Consider the following 25,763-nt stretch of genomic DNA (forward strand, 5'->3'; position numbering starts at 1 on the left):
TTTAACAAGAGGACACTGAAATGGTGATCTCTAATCAATAATAGGCCTATTTCACAAAATGGCGACCGAGACCGGAAGTAGGGTAGCGATACTTCCGGTCGCGCCGCCGCCCGCTACGATCGCCATTCATTCTCAAAATGGACTGTGAACAGCTTGTTTTCTCTGTCATTAATATATCTGACAAAAGTAAGAATAGCAGATGTTGTCCGTTTTGTTGATAGTTTTCAGGGAGCTGTGACAAGATCGAAATTGGACAAAGGTTACAAATTATTCTTGACGTTTGCTCACATAAAAAAAAAGTTCCATTCATTTAAATGGCATGGCACTTTATGACTAAGCTCACATTTAATATAGCTAAACAAAATAAATAAATTGAAATGATGTCTGATTGTAGGCTATGTTTGAAATCTGGATTTTGTTAAAATTTCATGTTATTAAGTGTTAGTTTGTCCCGGAGATTGCAGCACTCCAGAGATCTTCCACTAGTGACTAGAAAATGGCTCATTTTTCATGTTACCACCATGAATGAAACTAAGAATTGTAACGTTACATCTTTACATTGAATTTGACTTAACGTTGCTAGTAGGTCTAATAATGAAATTAAGGCAAATAATAAAAAAATGGTTAGACTAAAAACATGAATGAAGTGAGTGATATTACATGTTTTAAAAAATCATGATGTTACAAAATCACATTTTACTGTCGGGTCCCCTTATGAAAAGAAAATATATTTCCCTATATATGAATGATCAATATACTGAATGGTTTGAAAATATAGAGAATAATATATTGTGTTAATATTACAATATATTGAATAATACATAAAGAATTTTCATATATTTAAAAATGTGAGACATATATTTACTAATATATCATAATGTATGTAATTGTATATTCAGTAATACACTTCATAATATTTAACTACATGGATTATTCTCAGTCGCTACGAGAGTATACGACGGATTTCCGTCAATATCAGGGTTCCCCCCTGTCCTTATATCTTAAATTCACTGTTCATAATTGTAATGATGTAAATATGCTTACATTTCTCAAATAGTGTAATAAATGTCTTAATTTTAGTTTGAATGGGAAAGACTAGGCGTAGGCTATTCATCCTGCTTATGGGGATGTGATCAAAGCCTGGAGTGGAGCGGAGCAAAAGCATGTTCCTCTCTCCACTCTAAGCGATGTGTTATCACTCCGCTCCTGATCCACTCCGGGTTTTCCAGTCCCGCTCACGGAAAAACTGCTCCGTGTACACTCATTTTTAAGAAAGTTACAGAAAACAACTTCTACAAACAATTTTAATTTGCCAACTGTTAATAATAAATAAAAGTGCATGACGTGCAAATCAGATAACAATCGTGCAATATAAACATATTTTGTCAGGGCATCACTCCCGAACAGACGCTCCCGAACCGGCATCAACACTCCATTTTCAACATCTGCTTACTCCTTCACACCACAGACACGTCTTTTTGCCGTCTGTGTCTGGCGTGACTTAACTTCGTACGACCGGACTCTCGTAGACTCGTAAGTTACACGGACTTCATCCTCCGTGAAGTGCTTAACACACAAAAAAGTGCCCCTCTTCTCTCGGTATAGCTCAAATCCAGCGCTTTTTTCAACATTTCGTCACAAGGAATGCTGTGCAATTATAAATAGGGCTGTTTCTTCTATGAGTGCAAACATAAAAAGGTACGCAAGAGGACTGGCCGCTTTTAGTCTCCGCATTTGTCCTCCGACTGCTACTGCTAGCGCTTTCACCGGAAAAGAGTTTACCCTACTTCCGGTCTCGGCGGCCATTTTTGTGAAATAGGCCTATTAGGTTTGCATAACTAAATCTCAGCATCATGCAGCCGAGTAGAGCTTCATGTCACATCCTCTAGATGGTGCTATTTAAAGCCATAGAGTTCACACCAGACTGTGTGTACTGAACTTCCCACAAGCACACTGCTTGTGCAGCAGGTCGTGGCAGTTGTGAAACCCAAAGCCTTCCTTCTTTGGTCCTTCTTGGAGATGATCAAAAGTACGGAGAGAGGTTTCTTCTTACCTCTACAGTTGTACCTTGACTATTTTTGGATGTGTTCCATAGCTTTCATTACATTGGTCAGGAGCAGTAATCAAGTTACATGTCTCAGTTACACTATTCATGGTAAAAACAGCAACATGTTCCCAAATGTATATTTGGGAAAATGTATATCAGTATTTTGTTCTATTATCTTTGTATGATTCAAATATTTCTCTAACATGAGTTGGCCAGAGGATGTGTCCTCTGTTACTTATAGAATGGAGTGCCAATTCAGCATCCATAAAATGACTAAATACTTTAAAATAGCCAGATGTATGTTGCTGACAGACAATCGAGCATCTACCACAAGCTATAAATCTGTAGAAGAGCTCCATTGGCAACGTTTACCATATGATGGTTTTCCTGAGTTTCTTGATTTCTGACTATGAATTTTATATTGAAATGATTCCAAAGAGTTAACTAAAGACTTTAATGTTCATTAGGTTTTATTAGACTCTGACCTGGATATAGTGTGTAAGTGTGCAAAGAACACACATAATTTATCTCTATCCATATCTAGCAGAATTTAATTTGTTGCTAAAGGCACAAACAACTTCCTCTAAGTCATTCATACAAGTTGTCAAGGGATCAGTATGTCCGCATATAGATTTTACACAATCAAATGTCAATTTATGTTAAAAATCAATTAGCGTAAACAGCTATTAAAAACTTTTCTAAAAGTTTTTTTTTCTAAAAGTTTTTTAAGAAATGTATCTATTTCTTGCATCAATAAGTCAATTAAGACCAATCAATGTGCCATCAGTTGTATTATACAGAGTCTGAGCCTATTAAAATGTTTATGATGGCTGTTGTTAGTACATGCCAGATTAAATTGTGGGTTGGAACTAAGCCTGTAAATATACACCATATAACACCGCGGCATGTGGAACTGCCACTTGGCACCGTCATTTAACTTACTGAGTGCACACATGGTGGACATGCCAAAAATACAGCACAGGGAATCTCCAATTACATTACAAGCCTTAAGCTATTCAGGAGGAAGGATGGTGTTGAAATAGTGAGAAGGTCATCAGTGGCCACTCTCCACTGTCTGTGGAATGAACGTGTAATGAGAAAATTAAGATTTACGGCTCAATAAATGTTTCATTTGTCAACATCTTCACATTTCAGTTACATGCACAACATAAATGTGTGAGCATAAAGGAACAGTTTTGCTCAGGAATACATCTGTTATTCACATTTAGCGTTTTCTGATGTATTGAAGAAGCTTCACCTAGTATACATCTTAAGTATGTTGAGAAAAAAAAAAAGATCTTGAATGTTGGTCTTGGAAAATGAATCGTGTTCTTTCCAAAGATTGTTAAAAACATTCTATTAAGTATGAGGAGACTGATAGTTTCAGGGCAGAAGTTCAAATAATTGCAATTAAATATTTTTTCATGATCACCATTGGAAGTAATTAAAACAGTTTTACTTTACAGAATGTGCATGTAATGCTGTAAAACTTTCATTTTGGTTGCCTTTTAATTTGATTGTCTATCTTGGCTTGTATCTCTTTTACTCACTTGCCTAACCTACTAAAAGCCATGTATGCTAAGAATGTGCAGGCTCAGTGCTACACTCATTTGCCCTGCTGTAAAAAAATTGCCCTGCTGTGGCAAATGTTATGCTAGTGTTGATGTCTGTTCTTGAGTGAATGATGTTTTTGATTGAATGTTTGAGGTGATATTGCAATATTGTTAATATCTAATATATCACATGTGAAGCATGATTGTTGACATTTTAGACAAACTTAAAGGTCCCGTTCTTCGTGATCCCATGTTTCAAACTTTAGTTAGTGTGTAATGTTGTTGTTAGAGTATAAATAATATCTGTAAAATTATAAAGCTCAAAGTTCAATGCCAAGCGAGATATTTTACAGTGAACGGCCGGTTTGGACTACATTCCTCTACTTCCTTCTTTAATGACGTCACTAGAACAGTTTTTTGACTAACCTCCGCCCACAGGAATACACAAAAAAAGGGGGCGTGGTCTTGTTGCGCTCCCACGGAGAAGAGGAAGAGTTGCGTTTGTAGAGTGTGTTTGTCGCCATGTCGTCGAGACGCTGTTATTTTCATCCCGGAGTCCAATCACCTTTGTTTGGCCTTCCCAGGGACGCTGTACTTAGAACGTGCATCTCCACGTTATGGTAAGAGGCGTGACCTTTCCGGGCAACGTGCACTAAGCTGCTGTCGAATCACAACACAGGAACCGCTGGCACAATCAGAACTCGTTACGTATTTCTGAAGGAGGGACTTCATAGAACAAGGAAGTCATCAGCCCGTTCTTAGGACAGTGAAAACAGCGGTATACAGATAAGTAAATTGTGTGAAAAATACTGTTTTTTTTTACACGCGAAACATGAACACATGTTATATTGCACACTGTAAACACAATCAAAGCTTCAAAAACACACGAAAAATGGGACCTTTAATGTATTTTTCCATTATATAACAATATATCAACTAAAAAAATATTTCTCAAACATTTTAAGCAAAACATTTCAAAAAATGGTTTAACATGATTAACATGGGGGGGGGGGGTACATACAGTACATTGTATAGTGCAATACATACATTGTTATACTGATAAATTGTTGATGAATGTAGCATGCTTCCAGTTTGACAGAGGCTTCTGATGTTTGAACGTTAAAGGGGTGGTTGAATATGATTTCACTTTTCTAACTTTAGTTTTTGTGTAATGTTGCTGTTTGAGCATAAACAACATCTGCAAAGTTACAACGCTCAAAGTTCTAGGCAAAGGAAGATATTAGCTTTTAAAGAAATTGTTTTTTTAAGGACTACAACAAATACAGTCCATGTTGAGAAGAGGAAGAGTTGTTGTAGTAGAGCACATTTGTGAGTCTGCACAAGCTGTTGCATCCGTCTTTTCACTTTTTGCTGTTGCATTCTACATGTTGACTTCTTCTTGAGTCTCTTCATCATTGTCCGACTCCAGTTTAAACATAAAAGGCAGAACAGTTTCTGACTTCTTGAAGCTCCGCCCTCTGTGCCGGGAGCAGCAGCTCATTTGCATTTAAAGGGTAACCAACTGTAAAGTGTTCATGTAGGTGTCATGATGCACACTTTTTAGATAGTTGATATTAAAATAAATATGAGCTCATGTGGTACTGAAAAAAATAACAATATGTAGGCCTACACATGATTTGACAGTTTATTTTATTAAATATCAAAAATCTAAAAGTGTGCATCATGTCTGGCAACTACATGAATACTTTACAGTTGGTTTTATGACTGTAAGTCATTCTCTTCAAATGCTATTGAAGTTAGAAAAGTGTGTACCGATGTGGTATGTAACTTTAGAGATGGTCCCTAAATGTGCGACTATCCAGTGTCAGGTGAACTTATGCCAGTATATCACTGGAAAATGCTTAGCGTGAAACTTTGCGCGTTACGTTCATATTCTAGTCCATCTGCTTGCCTGTAGCCTATTAATATAGCCTACATCCCCAATAAGGTGGGAGTTTGGTCTTTTATATCACTGTATTTTGTCCATTGAGTTACTTTGAGTGGCCTGAGACTGCAGGGGAATCCTGGAGAGTGACATATTGAGGGAATCCCCAGTTCTGCAGCACAGCGCCGCAATATAAAGTTAAAAAAACTAAACAACCGAGAGAAATATATGTCTACTACCTCAGATTTAACGTTTGATTTGTACATCATCATCGGGGAATAACATAATCTCGGTCACAACAGAGAAAGCTGTGCAAAACTTACATGTACAAAAGTAACAGTGAAGACTTCAATGTAAACACAGCTTTTGTGTCTTTATCAGCTTTTCCATATATGATAATCATCACAATTCATTGCCCTGATAATAATCACAAATAGCCTACTGCTTGCTCCTATGGCAAGCCGTTTTTGCTTAAATTGTACCCAGCGTTACTCGTCGTAATTGCATTTTTACTAGTAAGAATTAAATTTGAGAGCTCTACAATTCAATTCTTACTAGTAGCAATTACAATTAGAGAGCTCTCAATTATTACTAACAATTACAATTAGAGAGCTCTCTAATTAAATTCTTAGTAAGAATGCAATTACAGAGCTCTCTAATTGAATTTTTACTAGTAAAAAAACGAATTAAAGATATGTATATTTGCAGAGCTCTGTAATTGAATTAAAGAGCTCTGTAATTACATTCTTACTAGTAACAACTGAATTAGAGAGCTCTCTAATTGGAATTGTTACTAGTAATAATTGGATTAGAGAGCTCTCTATTTAAATTGTTACTAGTAAGAATTAAATTAAAGAGCTCTGCAATTGCATTCTTACTAGTAACAATTCAATTGTAGAGCTCTCTAATTGGAATTCTTACTATTAACAATTCAATTATAGAGCTCCGTAATTAAAAATGAATGGAAGTCAATGGAGACATATGACTAGTAAAAATTCATTTGTAGAGCTCTCTAATTGGAATTGTTACTAGTAAGAATTGAATTAGAGCTCTGTAAATGTAATTCTTACTAGTAATAATTAAATTAGAGAGCTCTCTAATTGTAATTTTTACTAGTAATAATTGAATTAGAGAGCTCTCTAACTGAATTGTAGAGCTCTCAAATTTAATTCTTACTAGTAAAAATGAAATTACGACGAGTAACGCTGGGTACAATTTAAGCTAAAACGGCTTGCCATATGCTCCATTTCTGTAATTCAACGAATGAATGAGTCTCTCACCCGTTGCTCTAGTCTTCTTCGTCAACAGCCGCTTGCACCCCCTGCTGGTGATGGCCCACTAACAGCTATGGAGATCATCAATCGGCAATCTACTGATATTCCTGCCATTCCCGGATGTCAAATGTTGAATTTTCTGTCGAATTTGAACCATTGAATTTGTGGAAGTGAATTTGTAAAGCAAAATAAAATGGACCGAAAATTGGCGGTCGAATATTATAGGTTGTATTTTTAAACAGAATGAACATTTTGGAAGTGAAATCTGAAAGGTAATTAAGGATTATTGAATTTTTAATAATGAAAACGTGTGAAATGTTTTGAATTGAAATATCCACAGCTTAAATATACAACCATGTTGAATTTCAGCCCATAAAAATGCAAGCCCTGAAAATACAATGCATTAAATGCAAGCAGGGTTAATGCAAAGCATATTTTTTCGAGTAGTGCAATTCAACAAGCTTTTTTGTTTCAAAAACATTTGTAATTATTTTACTTCCATACTTATTTTACATCTTGTAAAAAGGGGCATTATACCACCCCTTTAAGTCTAACATTTTCCAACATTTTCTCCGGGTAACAAAAACAACAAACCCACATTTGACACTACCAATTGCCATATCACTGTCAACATCTCTAGGTCTCTCTCTCATTTAAAAAGATCACAATAGAATTCATATTGAGACTAGTCCTGAACATAAAATGCCCATACCTATTTCTATAATTTCTTAAGAGGTTTTCTAATTACAAATACTTCTCTTGAAGTCAGAAAAATCCATTATCCAGTAAGGATGCTGCTGCTGCATAGTGATGACAAAGCCAAGCAGCTCAACATAATTCTCCTTGAAATTAACGGGTACATTCAATAAGAACTAATCCATGTGTGACTAATCCAGTCTTGGTTTCAGAGTCACTGATGTATCATAATACATCTGTTGACATTACATGCATCTTCAATGTAGTGTTGAATGCCATTATAACTTATCAGTTATATCAATGCAATTGATGTATCAAACAAAAGTATCAGATGTATCAATTTTTTTCTCTAAGGCAAAAAATAAGTTATTTCCATCTTCAGAATGATTGTCAATGCCAAATGTTTCACCTGATTAACTCCTTGACTCCCATTTGTGTCATGTTAGATATTAGTTATCCATATTTAACTTCTGCTTGGCTAGCAGAACAAATCCAATATAAGGCGGTACATGCACAAGCCCTGAGGACTGTTGAGGAGACAGCAGAGTTTTTGATTGTGGTGAGAACTCTACTTTCTTCAAGCATTACTGTTTGAAATTAGTTGTTACAAATACACTTACTATAGTTGATGATTAGAGAAAATAGAGAAAAGGGTGACTATTGAATATTCTGGATGTTTGCATTCAAGATGTTTGATAATTAAATTAGAGGAAATTGTAGAACAGAAAGGTCACGTCAATTTTAAATCTATTACAGGGCTGCTGGAAAAATTTCACCAGTGGGAAGAGAAAAAGGTAAAGTTCATCCATATTTATCTTGGTAATAATTAAACATTTCTCATTTGTAAGCCATGGATAGTTAATTTATTTAATTAATTTATTTTTGTCATGTAGTAGTGCAATTGCAATGTCATAAATATATATTTTTAATATTATTACACTTGGTGTATGGATGATGACAATTGTGTAATTTAAACTTTATAAAGTGAATGATGTATAGTGATGATTTCATGTAAATTAAATAAAGTTACCTTCTGTTCACTGCAGTAAGCCGCCACCATGAGTACGGACGCAGAGATGGCCATTTATGGCAAGGCTGCCATTTACCTCCGTAAGCCTGAGAAAGAGAGAATTGAGGCTCAGAACAAACCATTTGATGCCAAGACTGCCTGCTACTGTATGTGGCTGATGACAAAGAGTTGTACCTCAAGGGAACAATCAAGAGCAAAGAAGGTGGCAAAGCCACAGTTATTTTGCTTGAAACTAAGGAGGTAAATTTTAAAAGATGCTCATATTGCACAATGTCCTACATATTTTTTTTGTCTATCTATTATATGATTGATCAAATTTATAGGAGAGAACAGTAAAGGAGGGTGACGTCTACCCAATGAACCCTCCCAAGTATGACAAGATTGAGGACATGGCCATGATGACCCATCTCAATGAAGCCTCTGTGCTGTATAACCTCAAAGAGCGTTATGCTGCATGGATGATCTACGTAAGTTCTGAAACAACATAAAAAAGCATTTAAGTTAATTTGGTCTGTGTTGTTGCAATCTGACCATATCTCTGCTCATTTCAGACCTACTCTGGACTCTTCTGCGCAACTGTGAACCCCTACAAGTGGCTCCCAGTGTATGATGCAGAAGTGGTGGCTGCCTACAGAGGCAAAAAGCGTATGGAGGCCCCACCCCACATCTTCTCTGTCTCTGACAACGCATATCAGTTCATGCTGACTGGTAAGATCTGATTTAGGAGATCTGAATTAAATTTCAGTTGAAATTCACATTCATAGTTTTTTATAAAACAATTGCTAAAACATTATTACCCTTTGAATTAACAGACAGAGAGAACCAGTCTGTCCTGATTACGTATGTATCAAACCTTCAATTAGAGTTGTTGAGAACAGTTACATTTTCCTCTTGTGGAACTTCCACGTCTTATCATCTTCTGTCTTCTGATCTCTCATAAACCAGTGGAGAATCTGGTGCTGGAAAGACTGTGAACACCAAACGTGTCATCCAGTACTTTGCCACAGTTGCAGTGTCAGGTGGTGAAAAGAAGAAAGATCCTACTCCTGGCAAAATGCAGGTATGAGATATAAAACTACATACATATTATTTTGAATGATGGTGATTTACACTCATCTCACATGATATGTGAATTTGTGAAGTGCCTATAAAGAGTGTTTAGTCATTAAATAGAAAATAAATGAAAATAACTGAAAACCCTTCAAACATCACAGGGCTCTCTTGAGGACCAGATCATTGCTGCCAACCCTCTGCTTGAGGCTTATGGTAATGCCAAGACTGTGAGAAATGACAACTCCTCTCGTTTTGTAAGTTCACTACTTCTTATTTACATGTAGTTCAATTAGTCAGTTGGTTTGGATTTTTTTATAAAGAGATTTTGTTTTATTGTTATCATCATTAATAATAATAATAATAATAATAATAATAATAATAATAATAATAATTTGTAATTTTGTTTTAAACAGGGTAAATTCATCAGAATTCACTTCGGCACCACTGGAAAACTGGCTAGTGCTTACATTGAGACATGTATGTGGACACGATTTCATTGATCCATCCTGAACAGTTGTCTTTGTCTGTCACTCTTCAGATGATTGTGACTCAAGTACATTCTCTCAACAGATCTGCTGGAGAAGTCTAGAGTGTCATTCCAGCTTCCAGATGAGAGAGGCTACCACATCTTCTTCCAGATGATGACCAACCATAAGCCTGAGATTATTGGTAGGTGCACATATTTCATTAAATGTTTCAGATAATATTGTAAGATGCTCTTTCATAAATGCTGTGTATTTTACAGACATGACGCTCATCACCACCAACCCCTATGACTTCCCAATGTGCAGTCAGGGTCAGATCACAGTGGCCAGCATTGATGATAAAGAGGAGCTGGATGCTACTGATGTGAGTCATTGCTGTTTGATTGTTTACATATTCTATTTAAATATGGCAGAAAAGATCCTAGAGCTCATTCTTAGCTGTAATTTTCTGAGCGCTATTGACATTCTGGGCTTTAGTAATGAGGAAAAGATGAGCATCTACAAGTTCACTGGAGCTGTGCTTCATCATGGCAACATGAATTTCAAGCAGAAGCAGCGTGAGGAGCAGGCTGAGCCTGATGGCACAGAGGGTGAGACTACATTGTACTAATGTGTCATAACATGCAGTGCTTTGAATTGAGAGATCCGTATTTCTATTTTCACAAAGAAAAGGGCGGTTTTCATTTAGTTTTCAAGGCAAGAAAAGGGATGGATTTTTTTCCAACTTTTTTAATTGCAGACGCTGACAAAGTTGCCTACCTTCTGGGTTTGAACTCTGCTGATATGCTGAAGGCTTTGTGCTACCCCAGAGTCAAGGTCGGAAATGAGTTTGTGACCAAAGGCCAGACCGTGCCACAGGTATAGTAACATTTCCAGCATGCCATGTGTTCAACCTAAAATTTTGGCTAATTATTGCAGAAGCAGAATAATATCCACTCTGTTCTACTTACAGGTGTACAACTCTGTTAGCGCCTTGGCCAAATCTATCTATGAGAGGATGTTCTTGTGGATGGTCATTATCAACTAGATGTTGGACACAAAACAACAAAGAAACTTCTTCATTGGTGTGCTGGATATTGCTGGCTTTGAGATCTTTGATGTAAGAATGATTCTTTTATCTCTTTTTTATGGTAAATTGGATCATATTCAGAAGTCAGTAAATGTTATTCTGTTATTTTTTTTCCTCCAGTTCAACAGCATGGAGCAGCTGTGTATTAACTTCACCAATGAGAAACTGCAACAGTTTTTCAACCACTACATGTTTGTGCTGGAGCAAGAGGAGTACAAGAATAAGGGCATTATTTGGGAGTTCATTGACTTCGGCATGGACTTGGCCGCTTGCATTGAGCTTGTTGAGAAGGTTTTGACCGTTTTTTGAATTTATTCCTTTCCATGGTCCATTCTCAAAATCTTACATTTTTAGTAATGAAACAACATTCTACAGTAATCATTTTAGTAATGATTCAACATTCAACATTCATAAACAGCCCATGGGTATCTTCTCCATCCTTGAAGAGGAGTGCATGTTCCCCAAGGCTACAGACACTTCCTTCAAGAACAAGCTGTATGATCAGCATCTTGGCAAGAACAATGCTTTCCAGAAACCAAAGCCTGCCAAAGGCAAGGCTGAAGCCCACTTCTCCCTGGTTCACTACGCTGGAACTGTGGACTACAACATTTCTGGCTGGCTGGACAAGAACAAGGATCCACTGAATGAGTCTGTTCTGCAGCTGTACCAGAAGTCTTCTGTCAAACTGCTGGCTACTCTCTACCCACCTGTTGTTGAGGGTAAACAACTGAGTGTTAACATGATTATGTACATAATTTTAACCAAACTTTGATTCAGGGTTGCAGTCATTTCTTGTTTTTTCTTTATAATGTGTTATTTTGTCTCTTTATCTGAATAGAGACTGGTGGCAGCAAGAAGGGAGGCAAGAAGAAGGGTGGTTCCATGCAGACTGTGTCTTCTCAGTTCAGAGTATGTATTTGTTAGAGAGCAAATGTGAAAATTGATACAATTGAAAGGACTTAAGAAGCAGTGACTGTACATCACCTTGCTTGAGTCTAGATCAGAGAAATCAACAACTGAGAGAATGTGAGTGAGAATGCTAAATCTTTTCATGATTAAACAGGAGAACTTGGGCAAGCTCATGACAAACTTGAGGAGCACCCACCCTCACTTTGTGCGTTGTCTGATTCTCAATGAGTCCAAGACTCCAGGTAATGTAATAAAGGACTAACAGATATTCTCATATTAACACAATATTTAATGTAAATGTATTTAATAATGCTAATGTTAATTTACCAAGCTCATGATGTAAATTATAGGTCTCATGGAGAACTTCCTGGTTATCCACCAGCTGAGGTGTAACGGTGTATTGGAGGGTATCAGAATCTGCAGAAAGGGTTTTCCCAGTAGAATCCTCTATGGTGACTTCAAACAGAGGTATATATGACACCACATGAAAATACAATTTCCTTTTGGAGACTTTTTATTTGAAGATATAAAACATTTTGATAAATCTTCCCATATTCCATAGATACAAGGTGCTGAATGCCAGTGTTATCCCAGAGGGACAATTTATGGATAACAAGAAGGCCAGTGAGAAGCTCCTGGGATCCATCGACGTTAATCATGATGAGTACAGATTTGGAACCACAAAGGTTAATATTCAGCTTTACAACTTTCTTTTTTTTTTTTTTTTACTTTTTTTATTGAGTAGATTTGACTTTTTTTTCCAACACCAGGTAACAGATGTATAGTTAACAATAAACGTTACAAAATGGGATCGAAGTGACACCTGGACCCGATCCCCTCCCCACCCAACCCAACCCAACCCAACCCAGCCCAACCCAACCCCATAAACGAAGACAGACACACAGACCCATGCATACCAACAGACATTCATCAGTAAAGAAAAAAAAAAAAAAGGGGGTAGGTATTCAAACCTCCAAATCAGGGGACAGGTTGAGGGAATTAACCAGCCCCAGGAAAGGGCTCCACGTGCCCAGAAATGCTGATGTAGGGGGGTTTGGAAAGTGGGGAAATGTTTTCTTAACAAAATCTCTAATCTGAAAAAAGCGGAAGAGGTGTGATTTTGGCAAGTTGTGAAGAGATGAGACCTCTGTGAAGGATGCAAATATGCTATCCTTGTATAGGTCCTTAACACTAGTGATACCATTACTATGCCAGGCCCTGAATGCCAAATCTGATCTTGAGGGGGTAAAGACATGATTTTGGAGCAGTGGTGTCAGGATGGAGGGACCCTGTAAACCTAGGCACTTCCTAATCTGACTCCAGATCTTGAGTGAGAGGGATACAATCGGGCACGAGCCTGCAGGTCCTGAAGGCAAAGGGAGTTGGGAGCATAGGACCGACCGCAACGGGAAGCGTGCGCTTGATCGCTCCAAATGTACCCAGGCAGGAGGTGAGGCATCCCTACTCATCCAGTATAAAAGTTTTTGCATGTTAGCTGCCCAATAATATCGTCTAAAGTTGGGGAGGGCCAGGCCCCACTCGGACTTAGGGGACTGCAAGATCGTTTTGCGGATCCTGGCAGGTTTGCCGCCCCACAGAAATTTAGATATCACTGTATCCAGTTTGTCAAAAAAAGATTTGGAGATGAGTACAGGGATGTGCTGTAACATATAAAGGAATTTGGGGAGGATAACCATCTTGATCAAATTTGCCCGGCCTACGAGGGAGAGTGGTAGGACCGCCCATCGGTCGAAATCACTTACAGTTTTTGCGACCAGAGGTACGAAATTTTTGTGGAACAAGTCAGACACGGTCGTTGTAATATGAACCCCCAAGTAGATAAATCCGTCGTTATTCCACTTAAATGCCGATAACGAGCGTGGGAGCTGCTTAGCCAGAGAATTTATTGCCAAAAGCTCACTTTTCTGGTAGTTGAGCTTATATCCGGAGTACGTACAGAACCGTTCCAAAACATTCAAAATGACAGGGAGTGAGGTGACAGGGTTAGAGATATACAGGAGCAAGTCATCGGCATGTAGTGAAACTTTATGAGTTACGCCAAATCGTGTGATGCCCTTGAAGCCTTCCTCCGCACGGAGCCAGATGGCCAGAGGTTCTATTGCTATTGCGAATAGAAGTGGAGACAGGGAACAACCCTGTCTGGTGCCTCTCCGAAGTGGGAAAGGAGGGGATAACACGTCATTAGTTTGAACAGATGCCGTCGGGGATGAGTATAATAATCTGACCCATAAGATAAAATTCTCACCCAGACCGAACCTATCCATTGCCTCGTACAGATATCCCCACTCGACCCTGTCGAATGCCTTTTCGGCATCGAGGGACACCACAATTTCTGGGATCCCATTCTTTGATGAGTGAATGATGTCGAGTAGCCGTCTAGTGTTATGGAAAGACTGTCGGCCCGGCATAAACCCTGTCTGATCTTGAAGTCCGTTGAAGACGGAGTGCAAGAACCTTTGCGAGAATTTTGAGATCTACGTTGAGAAGCGAGATTGGCCTGTAGCTGCCGCAGAGCAGGGGGTCTTTCCCTTTCTTAAGAATTAGGGAGATGGTGGCTTTAGATAGGGTATCCGGAAGGCGACGCTGATGAAAAGCCTTGTTGTACATATCTTTTAGGGCTGGTGCGAAAAAAGCGGAAAAGGTTTTGTAATACTCTACAGTGAAGCCATCCTGCCCTGGGGATTTACCGCTCTGTAGGGAATTAATGGCTCCCTGAACCTCGGCAGTGGTTATAAGGGCACCTAGGACTTTCACTGATTCTGCGTCCACTTGGGGGAAAATCATATCGATAGGCGTCTCGTCCGCAATAGGGGGGCAACCAGAGGTATATAGGTCAGCGTAAAATTCAGCAAATATTTTATTAATAATAACAGGATCAGTGTGCAACTCACCTGAGCTGGCTCTAATGGCAGGAATAAGCTGTGAGGTTGCTTCAGCTCTAGCCTGATGAGCCAGAAGCTTCCCCGCTTTATCCCCCGACTCAAAAAAACGCTGTCTAGATTTGAGCAAACGGAGCCTGGCCTTGTTATCAGATAGGAGATTAAAGTCTGTCTGGAGTCTAAGACGCTCTCTGTAAAGGATAGGGTCCGGGTTAACCGCATATTCGTCATCAATGCTCTTAATTTTCTGTAACAGGTCTAACGTTTGTGACGCTTCAACTCGTTTTGAGTTAGACACAAAGGAGATAAGCTGTCCTCGAATATAAGCCTTCGAAGCCTCCCAAATTACACCTCTGTTTGTGTCTGGCAAGTCATTCAGCTCAAAAAAAAGAGTGATCTGTGAGTGTATAAATTGCTTGTAGGAATCTTCCGCTAATAAAGAAGAGTTAAACCTCCACTGTCTGAAGGGGCTGAAGTGAGCACGTAAGTGTAAGTCAAGGGAGGTAGGTGCATGGTCCGATATTGCGATACTGTGGTAGTCACTGGATTTAATCATGGATAGCAGTCTGTCGTCTAGAAGGAAGAAATCTAGGCGTGTGTAGGTGTGGTGCACATGAGAAAAGAAAGAGAATGTCTTGGTCATGGGAGAAGTGTGCCTCCATGGGTCGGAGAGGCCCAGTCGTTTGGCGAAGTCGTGTAAAGTTTTGGCAGATTTGCTTACAGAGTGCGGTTTGTTTGACGATCTGTCTAGTATGGGGTCTTGAACCAGATTAAAATCCCCGCCTATAATTATATGATGATTATCAATGTTTGGTAGCGACGTGAATAGTTTGGATATGAATGAACAGTCATCCCAGTTAGGACCATAGATGCTGGCCAAGATGACGGGTGTATTTTGTAATTTGCCAGTGACGATAACAAAGCGACCGCTGAGGTCTGATACCACTTTACCTGGTTCAAACATGACGTTTTTACGAATCATAATGCCGGTGCCTCTGGCCCTTTCGTTAAATCTGGAATGAAAAACATGGTCAACCCAACCCCTTTTTAGTCATGTCACCTCCCTGTTGCGCAGGTGGGTCTCCTGAATAAAAAACACATCACCTTTGAGTTGTTGTAAGTGGGTCATTATCTTATCCCTCTTAGTGGGGCCACCCACCCCCCGCACATTCCATGAGATAAATCTAATTATATTGTTCATGCTTGACATACCTTATTGATATTCCTTGAGTAGGCGAAGCAGGGATTGGGGGTGAAGAAGGAGAGATAGAAAAAAGAAAAAAAAAAAAAAGAAAAAAGGGAGGGGGGGGGGGCAGGAACCCCTGGCCAGGAAAACCCCAATAACAAGCAATATTTTCAGTGTCCATTGCACAGCGGTGTGTCTTAGGCCTTGTCCACACGGACACGGGTATTTTTATAACCGTGACTTTTTTTACGCGGTTCGGCCGTTCGTCCACACGGAAACGCAGTATCAGGTCACTGAAACCGCACATTTTTGAAAACCCCTGCCAGGGTGAGGATTTTCAGAAACGCCGGTTGCAGTGTTGTCGTGTAGACAGTAAAACCGGGGTTTTTGCTTCTGATTCAGGCTTCTGATTGGCCAACGTGGCTTAACGATCGCCGCCTGCTGGTGTGGCATGCTCTTGACAACGCATGATAGCGTGTTTTTTGCATTTTCATGTAGGCGGAGATTTCTTTTAAACCGAGCATGTGTGGACGGGATTTTTTTTTTAAACGCAGGAGGAAAAACTCCGGTTATAAAAATACCCGTGTCCGTGTGGACTAGGCCTCATACACTTCCGCGTGAATTCGTAGTGTCCCCAACTCCCGTGAACAGCAAAATAGTCCAGTGTCAGAACATTACCAAAACAAACCGAAACAACTCGTCATTCAGACAGCATCTTTCTCCATAGTCCGCCAACACGGCTTAACAAGAATGCTAACGTCAACCAAAAAATCAAACTCAAACATTGACCGTCAAAAGAAAATAAATAGGTAAATAAAAGTAAATAAAATAGGCTGCAAAAGGATGTTGCGCGTGCATACTCATCACCACGCACACACGGTCGTGCGCGCGCGCGCCCATATAGAGTTACATATCACCGCAGCCTAACAAAAATACTAACATCAACCATAAAATCGAACACAAACATTGCCAATGGAAGAAAATAAATAAATAAATAGGTAAATAAAAGTAAATAAAGAAAGGAGCTCTAGATTAAGAAAAAAAAAAAAAAACATGTATATACATATATACATACACACATATGCACACATATACATACACACACACACATACATAGTAATATATTGCAAAAGAATGTAGCGCGTGCATACTCACACCACCATACACACACGATTGCGCGCACGCACATGTAAAGTTACATATCACCCACATCCCCATAGTCGCATAAGCATAGCTGGTAGCACTAGCTATTTATGGCTATAAGTCCTGGAGCAGTCTTACCAGCTCAGCAAACGATAAAGCAAGTGGGTTGTTGTGTCTTAGCCATCCAGTACTTAAAAATGGACCACATCCGGACCTCAGTTTACAGTAACGTTAGCCCTTGGAAAGGGAGTAAAGATGGCAGTAAACCATCAGTCGTGCAGGTCTAGCTCCGCCGTCACAAAGCTAAGCGAGTTACGTTACCCGTCCTCCGTGGGTCTCGCGCTGCTTTGTTGTTGAGAAGCGATGAAGTCCTGAGCAGCTTTCGGGGAGGGGAGGTGGCGTCGAGGCCTGGTTTCGGGCCTGATGAACAGCCTGGCAGGGAAAAGGAGAGTCGGTTTAAGGCCCAGGTCCAACTTTTTCAGTTGGAAATTGCACAACAATGATTCATAACCCGCATTAATTTACAGTGTTAATGGGTTATCAATAAAAATATTTATCTGTCTATGCAAGCCCATCTTCTTGTCAAATAGGCTTATAAATGTATTTAAAAATACTCTATACAAATATTTTTGACCCATAAATTGAAGGAAATATTTTTATTGACTGGTTTAAAAAGTCCATTTACCAATAATTCTGCATTTGAATTTCCAAATAGTTTCATAAGGGATGCAATTTACACCCTCCAATACAATATCCGCTCATTCATGAATGTCAAACACTGGCCATGGATGAAGGTTTATTACAAGATTAAGCCTCTGCTGAAGAGTGCCGAGACTGAGAAGGAGCTGGCAACCATGAAAGAGGACTTTGCAAAATGCAAAGAAGATCTTGTCAAGGCTGAAGCCAAAAAGAAGGAGCTTGAAGAGAAGATGGTAGCACTGCTGCAAGAGAAAAATGATCTGCAGCTGCAAGTAGCATCTGTGAGTATTCTTGAATTGATTTAATTGAATTTAGGCTCCATTAAATTGAGCAATGCTGTTTCCAATGATATAGCAACTTGTTATTAACAGGAATCTGAGAATCTCTCAGATGCTGAGGAGAGGTGTGAGGGTCTGATCAAAAGCAAAATCCAGCTTGAAGCTAAACGCAAAGAGACAACTGAGAGACTGGAGGATGAGGAAGAAATCAATGCTGAACTGACAGCCAAGAAGAGGAAACTGGAGGATGAGTGCTCTGAGCTTAAGAAAGACATTGATGACCTGGAGCTCACCTTGGCTAAAGTGGAGAAGGAGAAACATGCCACTGAGAATAAGGTTGGAGATTGAGTTGGTCTAAGATTAGATTTAATCTCTATTTGATATGTTGATATATAATATGAACTGTAAAATATAAGCTTATTTGGAACAAAAATAATACAGGTTAAGAACTTGACTGAGGAAATGGCAGCTCAGGATGAGAGCATTGCCAAGCTTACAAAGGAGAAGAAAGCCCTCCAAGAGGCACATCAGCAGACACTGGATGATCTTCAGGCCGAGGAGGACAAAGTCAACACCCTGACTAAATCCAAAACAAAGCTTGAGCAGCAAGTTGATGATGTAAGTTGATTATGCAAACATGTTATTAATTAACTGTGTTTTCTGCTATCAACATATTTTATACAGTGGTGGTCAAAATTGATGGCACCCCTGATAAATATGATAAAAAAATGGCTGTAAAAAATAAATCTGCATTGTTTATCCTTTTGATCTTTCATTCAAAAAATTCACAAAAATCTAACCTTTCATTGAAGTAAAAGAATTGAAGGTGGGGGGTAAATCACATTATAAAATAAATGTTTTTCTCCAAAACACGCTGGCCATAATTGTTGGCACCCTGTTATTAAATACTTTTTGCAACCTCCTTTTGCCAAGATAACTGCTCTGAGTTTTCTCCTATAATGCCTGATGAGTTTGGAGAACACCTGACAAGAGATCAGAGACCATTCCTCCATACAGAATCTCTCCAGATCCTTCAGATTCACAAGTTCATGTTGGTGCTTCTCCTCTTCAGTTCAGCCCACTCATTTTCTATAGTGTTCAGTTTAGGGGACTGGGACGGTCATGGCAGAAGCTTAATTTTGTGCTCAGTTACCCATTTTTGTGTTGATTTTGATGTTTGTTTTGGATCGTTGTCCTGAAGGAAGATCCAACCACGGCCCATTATAAGATTTCTAGCAGAGGCCGTCAGGTTTTGATTTTTTATCTGTTGGTATTTGCTAGAATCCATAATACCATGTATCTGAACAAGATGTCCAGGACCTCCAGCAAATAAATAGGCCCACAACATATAAGATCCAGCAGTATATTTAACCGTAGGCATGGGGTACTTTTTATCCCTGTTTGCACCAAACACATCTGGTGAGTTTGCTGCCAAAAAGCCTTTTTTTTTGTTTCATCTGACCATAGAATCCGGTCCCTTTTGAAGATCCAGTCGTGTCTGACAACTGAATATGCTGGAGTTTGTTTTTGGAGGAGCGAGGAGGATTTTTCTTGAAACCCTCCCAAACAACATGTGGTGATTTAGGGGTTGTTTGATAATTTTTTTTTAGGCTTTTTGACCCCCAAGACTCAACTAATCCCTGCAATTCTCCATCTATGATCCTTGGAGAGTCTTTGGCCACTCAAACTATCCTCCTCACCGTCCATTAATACAATATAGACACACGTCCACTTCCTGGCAGATTCGTAACATCTTTAGTTGATTATAACTTCTTAATTATTGCCCTGATGGTCAAAATGGGGATTTTCAATTCTTTAGATATTTTCTTACAGCCACTCTCTATTTTGTGAAGCTCAACAATCTTTTGCTGCACATCAGAACTATATTCTTTGGTTTTCCTCATTGTGATTGATGATTCAGGGGATTTGGCCTTTGTGTTTCCTCATATTTAAACTCCTGTGAAACAAGAAGTCACAGCTGGACAATTTCATGTTCCTAGTCACCCTGGTGTGCTTAAAAATGTAAATATTAATGGGAAAATACTTCAGAGATATTTTTCTCATAAAAAATTCTAGGGGTGCCAACAATTATGGCCAGCGTGTTTTGGAGAAAAACATTTATTTCATAATGTGATTTACCCCCCACTTTCAATTCTTTTACTTCAATGAAAGGTTAGATTTTTGCAAATTTTTTGAAGGAAAGATCAAAAGGATAAACAATGCAGATTTATTTTTTACAGCCATTTTTTATCATATTTACCAGGGGTGCCATCAATTTTGACCATGACTGTTTATCATTGTCCTGTAGCTTGAGGGTTCCCTTGAACAAGAGAAGAAGCTCCGCATGGACCTGGAGAGAGCCAAGAGAAAGCTTGAAGGAGACCTGAAATTAGCTCAAGAGTCCATCATGGACCTGGATAATGACAAGCAGCAATCTGAGGAGAAGCTGAAGAAGTAGGAATTCTTTGCAAATTCTTATAAAAAATAATGGTTTTCGTTTATTTCAGATCATTCATTGTTTTCTCATTTTACACACAGAAAAGACTTTGAAACAAGTCAGTTGCTCAGCAAGATAGAAGATGAACAATCTCTGGGTGCTCAACTCCAAAAGAAGATCAAGGAGCTTCAGGTATTTTGAGATTTTTTCAACATTACGATCAAAATAATTAAATGCTGAACAATAAAAATCAAATTAACTACTTTCCACCATAGGCCCGCATTGAGGAACTTGAGGAAGAGATCGAGGCTGAGCGTGCTGCTCGTGCCAAGGTTGAGAAGCAGAGAGCTGATCTCTCCAGGGAACTTGAGGAGATCAGTGAGAGGCTTGAGGAGGCTGGAGGAGCCACTGCTGCTCAGATCGAGATGAATAAGAAGCGTGAAGCTGAATTCCAGAAGCTGCGTCGTGATCTTGAAGAGTCCACCCTTCAGCATGAAGCTACTGCTGCTGCCCTCCGCAAGAAGCAGGCAGACAGTATGGCCGAGCTGGGAGAGCAAATCGACAACCTGCAGCGTGTTAAGCAGAAGCTTGAGAAAGAGAAGAGTGAATACAAAATGGAGATTGATGATCTTTCCAGCAACATGGAGGCTGTTGCCAAAGCAAAGGTTTGAGAACTGTTTCTAAAATACTTTTAAGGAAATATGTGGTTAAGATTCTTTGAGACAAGTCAAATGTGTTTACAGGCTAATCTTGAGAAGATGTGCCGCACACTTGAGGACCAACTTAGTGAAATTAAGTCCAAGAATGACGAGAACCTTCGCCAGATAAATGACCTCAGTGCTCAAAGAGCAAGACTTCAAACTGAGAATGGTAATGGTTTTTGAGGCAAAATATCTCAAAATTATAAATATATATTTAATTTCCTCCACTAACAAATTACTTATATAAACACAAACCTATAGTTGCAAAATTGTTTAAACACTGGCATTGGCACACATTAAAGAGAATGTTGGATATGCAACTTTTCTGAAAGGATTTTAAGCATGTTGTGGTTTAGTGTGATACAGTCAAACATAAACTAGACTGATAGCAGTGCACTAAATTAGTTCTCTCTGCAATTAGTGTATCGACTGTAAAGAATTGGCACTACTGTCATAAAAACAGTTCTTCTTCCCTCCATTAAAATCAATATAAACCATTTTCCTCACCATCATTACATCTTACAAATGTTTTTGTAAATGTAAATCTCAATAGGTGAGTTTGGCCGTCAGCTGGAGGAGAAGGAGGCTCTGGTTTCTCAGCTCACCAGAGGCAAACAAGCTTTCACTCAGCAAATTGAGGAGCTAAAGAGGCAGATTGAAGAGGAGGTTAAGGTAATACAGCATAATTAATACATGCACATACTTGTCAATTACTTTACTGCAGAGACAATCTAATATTATGTGACTTTGTCTCCTAGGCTAAGAACGCACTGGCCCATGCTGTGCAATCAGCCCGTCATGACTGTGACCTGCTCCGTGAGCAGTTTGAGGAAGAGCAGGAGGCAAAGGCTGAGCTGCAGCGGGGAATGTCAAAGGCCAACAGTGAGGTTGCTCAGTGGAGAACCAAATATGAAACTGATGCCATCCAGCGCACGGAGGAGCTTGAAGAGTCCAAGTATGTATATTATTATATAATATTCCCAATTCTCACAGCTATTTTATAGATTAGAATTCAAAATAATATGTATTACTTAACAGGAAGAAGCTGGCTCAGCGTCTGCAAGAGGCAGAGGAACAAATTGAGGCCGTAAACTCCAAATGTGCATCTCTGGAGAAGACCAAACAGAGACTCCAGGGTGAGGTGGAGGACCTCATGATCGATGTGGAGAGAGCCAATGGTTTGGCTGCTAACCTTGACAAGAAACAGAGGAACTTTGACAAGGTAAACTATCTGAGTCATTATATGATATTCTCTTAAAAAAATATAGCTGGAATGGGCTTTGTTAAACATGTTATATACAAACCGATCCTAAAATATCTCCACCAAAGGTCCTGGCAGAATGGAAGCAGAAATATGAGGAAGGTCAGGCAGAGCTGGAAGGAGCCCAAAAAGAGGCTCGTTCACTCAGTACTGAACTGTTCAAGATGAAGAACTCCTATGAGGAGAGCCTGGATCAGCTGGAGACCCTCAAGAGAGAGAACAAGAATCTGCAGCGTAAGAACAAAACCGTTAAATTAGAAAAGACTTCAATGTTCTAATTCTAAATGAGCTTTAAAAAGTAAATACATGTGATTATGATTACAGATAATGTTTTTTCTTTCTATAGAGGAGATTTCAGATCTGACAGAGCAGATAGGTGAGACTGGTAAGAGCATCCATGAGCTGGAAAAGGCCAAGAAGACAGTGGAGACTGAGAAGGCAGAGATTCAGACCGCCCTGGAGGAGGCTGAAGTGAGTATCTGAAGATCAATATGGAAATCTTGCTAGAACCATCATACTGTTTTGTTACTGAATATTTTCATTCTGATATTTAAATGTTGCTTTATTTTTCATAGGGTACACTTGAGCATGAGGAGTCCAAGATTCTTCGAGTCCAGCTTGAGCTAAACCAGATCAAGGGAGAGATTGACAGGAAGCTTGCAGAGAAGGATGAGGAGATGGAGCAGATCAAGAGGAACAGCCAGAGAGTCATTGAATCCATGCAGGGCACTCTGGACTCTGAAGTCAGGAGCAGGAATGATGCCCTGAGAATCAAGAAGAAGATGTAGGGAGACCTTAATGAGATGGAGATTCAGCTGAGTCACGCCAATCGCCAGGCTGCTGAGGCCCAGAAACAGCTCAGGAACGTTCAGGGACAACTCAAGGTATTTGACTTCTGTTCGACTTTGTGATGTATTAATATGTTTGTATAATCTAACTTTTGTTAGGTTCAGATCACCAGAAAGCACATTGAAAGCTCATTCTAAAGCTATTGTTATGTTCAGGATGCCCAACTGCACCTTGATGATGCCCAGAGAGGACAGGAAGACATGAAGGAGCAGGTGGCCATGGTGGAGCGCAGAAACACTCTGATGCAGTCTGAGATTGAGGAGCTGAGAGCTGCTCTGGAGCAGAAAGAGAGAGGCCGCAAAGTGGCTGAACAAGAGCTGGTGGACGCCAGTGAGCGTGTTGGGCTGCTGCACTCTCAGGTAAGGGCATTTTGGTTTTATAATGAAATTAAGAAAATTGAGAGCACCATTTAAAATGTTCAAACTTTTGCTTTCCATTTTGTAGAACACAAGTCTCCTGAACACCAAGAAGAAGCTTGAGGCTGACCTTGTTCAGATCCAGAGTGAAGTTGATGACACTGTACAGGAAGCCAGAAATGCAGAGGAGAAAGCCAAGAAGGCCATCACTGATGTGAGCAACAGTAGCTGCCAAATGTTTCAAAAGACACTTGTGTCCTTGAAAAAAATGTGGATCTAGTGACTTTCTGTATTAATGCAAAAGGCTGCAATGATGGCAGAAGAGCTGAAGAAGGAGCAGGACACCAGTTCTCACCTTGAGAGGATGAAGAAGAATCTGGAGGTCACAGTGAAGGACCTGCAGCACCGTCTGGATGAGGCTGAGAATCTGGCCATGAAAGGAGGAAAGAAACAACTCCAGAAACTGGAGTCAAGATTAAGATTGCCTTTATTCTGATGTTAATAGTTATGATCTGAAAGGTATAAATTGTGTAATGCTTTAATACTTACATACATGTTTTCATTGACTGAAATAATTTTCATAATGTCTCCCACTAACTATAGGTCCGTGAGCTTGAGGCTGAAGTTGAGGCAGAGCAGAGACGTGGAGCTGATGCTGTTAAAGGTGTCCGCAAATATGAGAGGAGAGTCAAGGAGCTCACCTACCAGGTACAAACAATGTGTAGTAAAGTTCAGGTCACTATAATATGATCATGTTCTAGTCTGATCCATGTTTGTTATCTGCAGACTGAGGAGGATAAGAAGAACCTCAACAGACTGCAGGATCTGGTTGACAAGCTTCAGCTGAAGGTCAAGGCTTACAAGAGACAGGCTGAAGAAGCTGTGAGTATCTCATTTGAGAAATATAAACACCCTGTGAACATATTAAGTTACTGATATAATTGTATGTGACTTTGCAGGATGAACAAGCAAACACTCACCTGTCCAAGTTGAGGAAGGTGCAGCATGAGCTTGAGGAGGCTGAGGAGCGTGCTGACATTGCTGAGTCTCAGGTCAACAAGCTCAGAGCCAAGAGCCGTGATGCTGGAAAGGTAATTTATTTTTCTAATGCATGTATTTTCAAACTTAACATGTATTCTCTTTTATTCTAATCATGTATTTGTTCACTCTCTATTTTTTCAAGGGCAAAGAGGCAGCTGAGTGAAAAACCTAACATACCATTTACACATCTCTGAAACTGAAATCAATAAACCTTGCAATTCAGCAAATTTCTTTTGTTGTAATTTTTCTTGATTTATTTATTTACTCATTCACTCTCTCACTATTGTTTATGTTGTGCTGTTACTATAGTATGCTTCATGGTATTTATAACACTTGATAGATATGTATACAGCTTAACAAATAGTTTATGAACTTGATGTACTTGATTTCGAGCTGCATATTATTTTTCTTTATAGCTACATTAGCATTAAAAAAGTGTCAAAGTCAAAAACAAAACTTAATCGTGTAGCTCAAATTTGGTATCTCCTTTGAACAGAATTCCCTTGAACTTATTGTTGAGAATTTCACCATGTCAGTCTGATACAGTTTCCAGAGGAACTGGATATGTTAACAGGAGATTACAGCGCAAACATAAATAAAACCTATATATTATATTATAAAAACAAAACAAATTTTAATGATGAAACAAAAGTCTTATCATTTAAGTCAGTCTGTCTGAGGAAAGGCCCGAAACGTCACACATTAATAAATCATGTAAATGGGAGCTCTCCGGTGTGCGGATCTTTACTTTGTTACTTACATTATATATGAGATCCAGCACCCGTACTTGACTGGGTTGTGCTTGATTTAACGGCTCCTAATGATGAAACCAAAGACATGGTCCAGACAGTCCACTTGGTCATGTTCTTTGTACAGTGTTATTTTTGTTTTGTTTTGTTTTGAAACTCTGC

The 25,763-nt window shown here is 39.3% G+C and overlaps 1 pseudogene across 1 annotated transcript; it reads left to right on the top strand.

Annotated features, from left to right (window-relative positions):
• The first annotated feature begins 8,501 nt into the window (after positions 1–8,501).
• Positions 8,502–25,082, top strand: LOC307159131 (myosin heavy chain, fast skeletal muscle-like; annotated as a pseudogene). Its single transcript, XR_013824060.1, has 38 exons — positions 8,502–8,725; positions 8,809–8,952; positions 9,037–9,193; positions 9,298–9,325; positions 9,431–9,545; positions 9,700–9,792; positions 9,952–10,015; positions 10,109–10,207; positions 10,284–10,613; positions 10,763–10,881; positions 10,976–11,122; positions 11,213–11,383; positions 11,511–11,811; positions 11,931–12,001; positions 12,156–12,243; positions 12,352–12,469; positions 12,564–12,687; positions 15,977–16,017; positions 17,946–18,210; positions 18,301–18,543; positions 18,649–18,825; positions 20,516–20,661; positions 20,746–20,836; positions 20,920–21,309; positions 21,388–21,514; positions 21,899–22,017; positions 22,104–22,300; positions 22,384–22,567; positions 22,675–22,840; positions 22,953–23,077; positions 23,182–23,490; positions 23,611–23,814; positions 23,900–24,025; positions 24,116–24,286; positions 24,415–24,519; positions 24,598–24,693; positions 24,771–24,902; positions 24,995–25,082. The product of XR_013824060.1 is annotated as a myosin heavy chain, fast skeletal muscle-like (transcript).
• Positions 25,083–25,763: the final 681 nt, after the last annotated feature.

The sequence above is a fragment of the Squalius cephalus genome (genome assembly GCF_949319135.1).
Source record: "Squalius cephalus genome assembly, chromosome: 5".
In the NCBI taxonomy this organism is placed as follows: Eukaryota; Metazoa; Chordata; class Actinopteri; order Cypriniformes; family Leuciscidae; genus Squalius; species Squalius cephalus.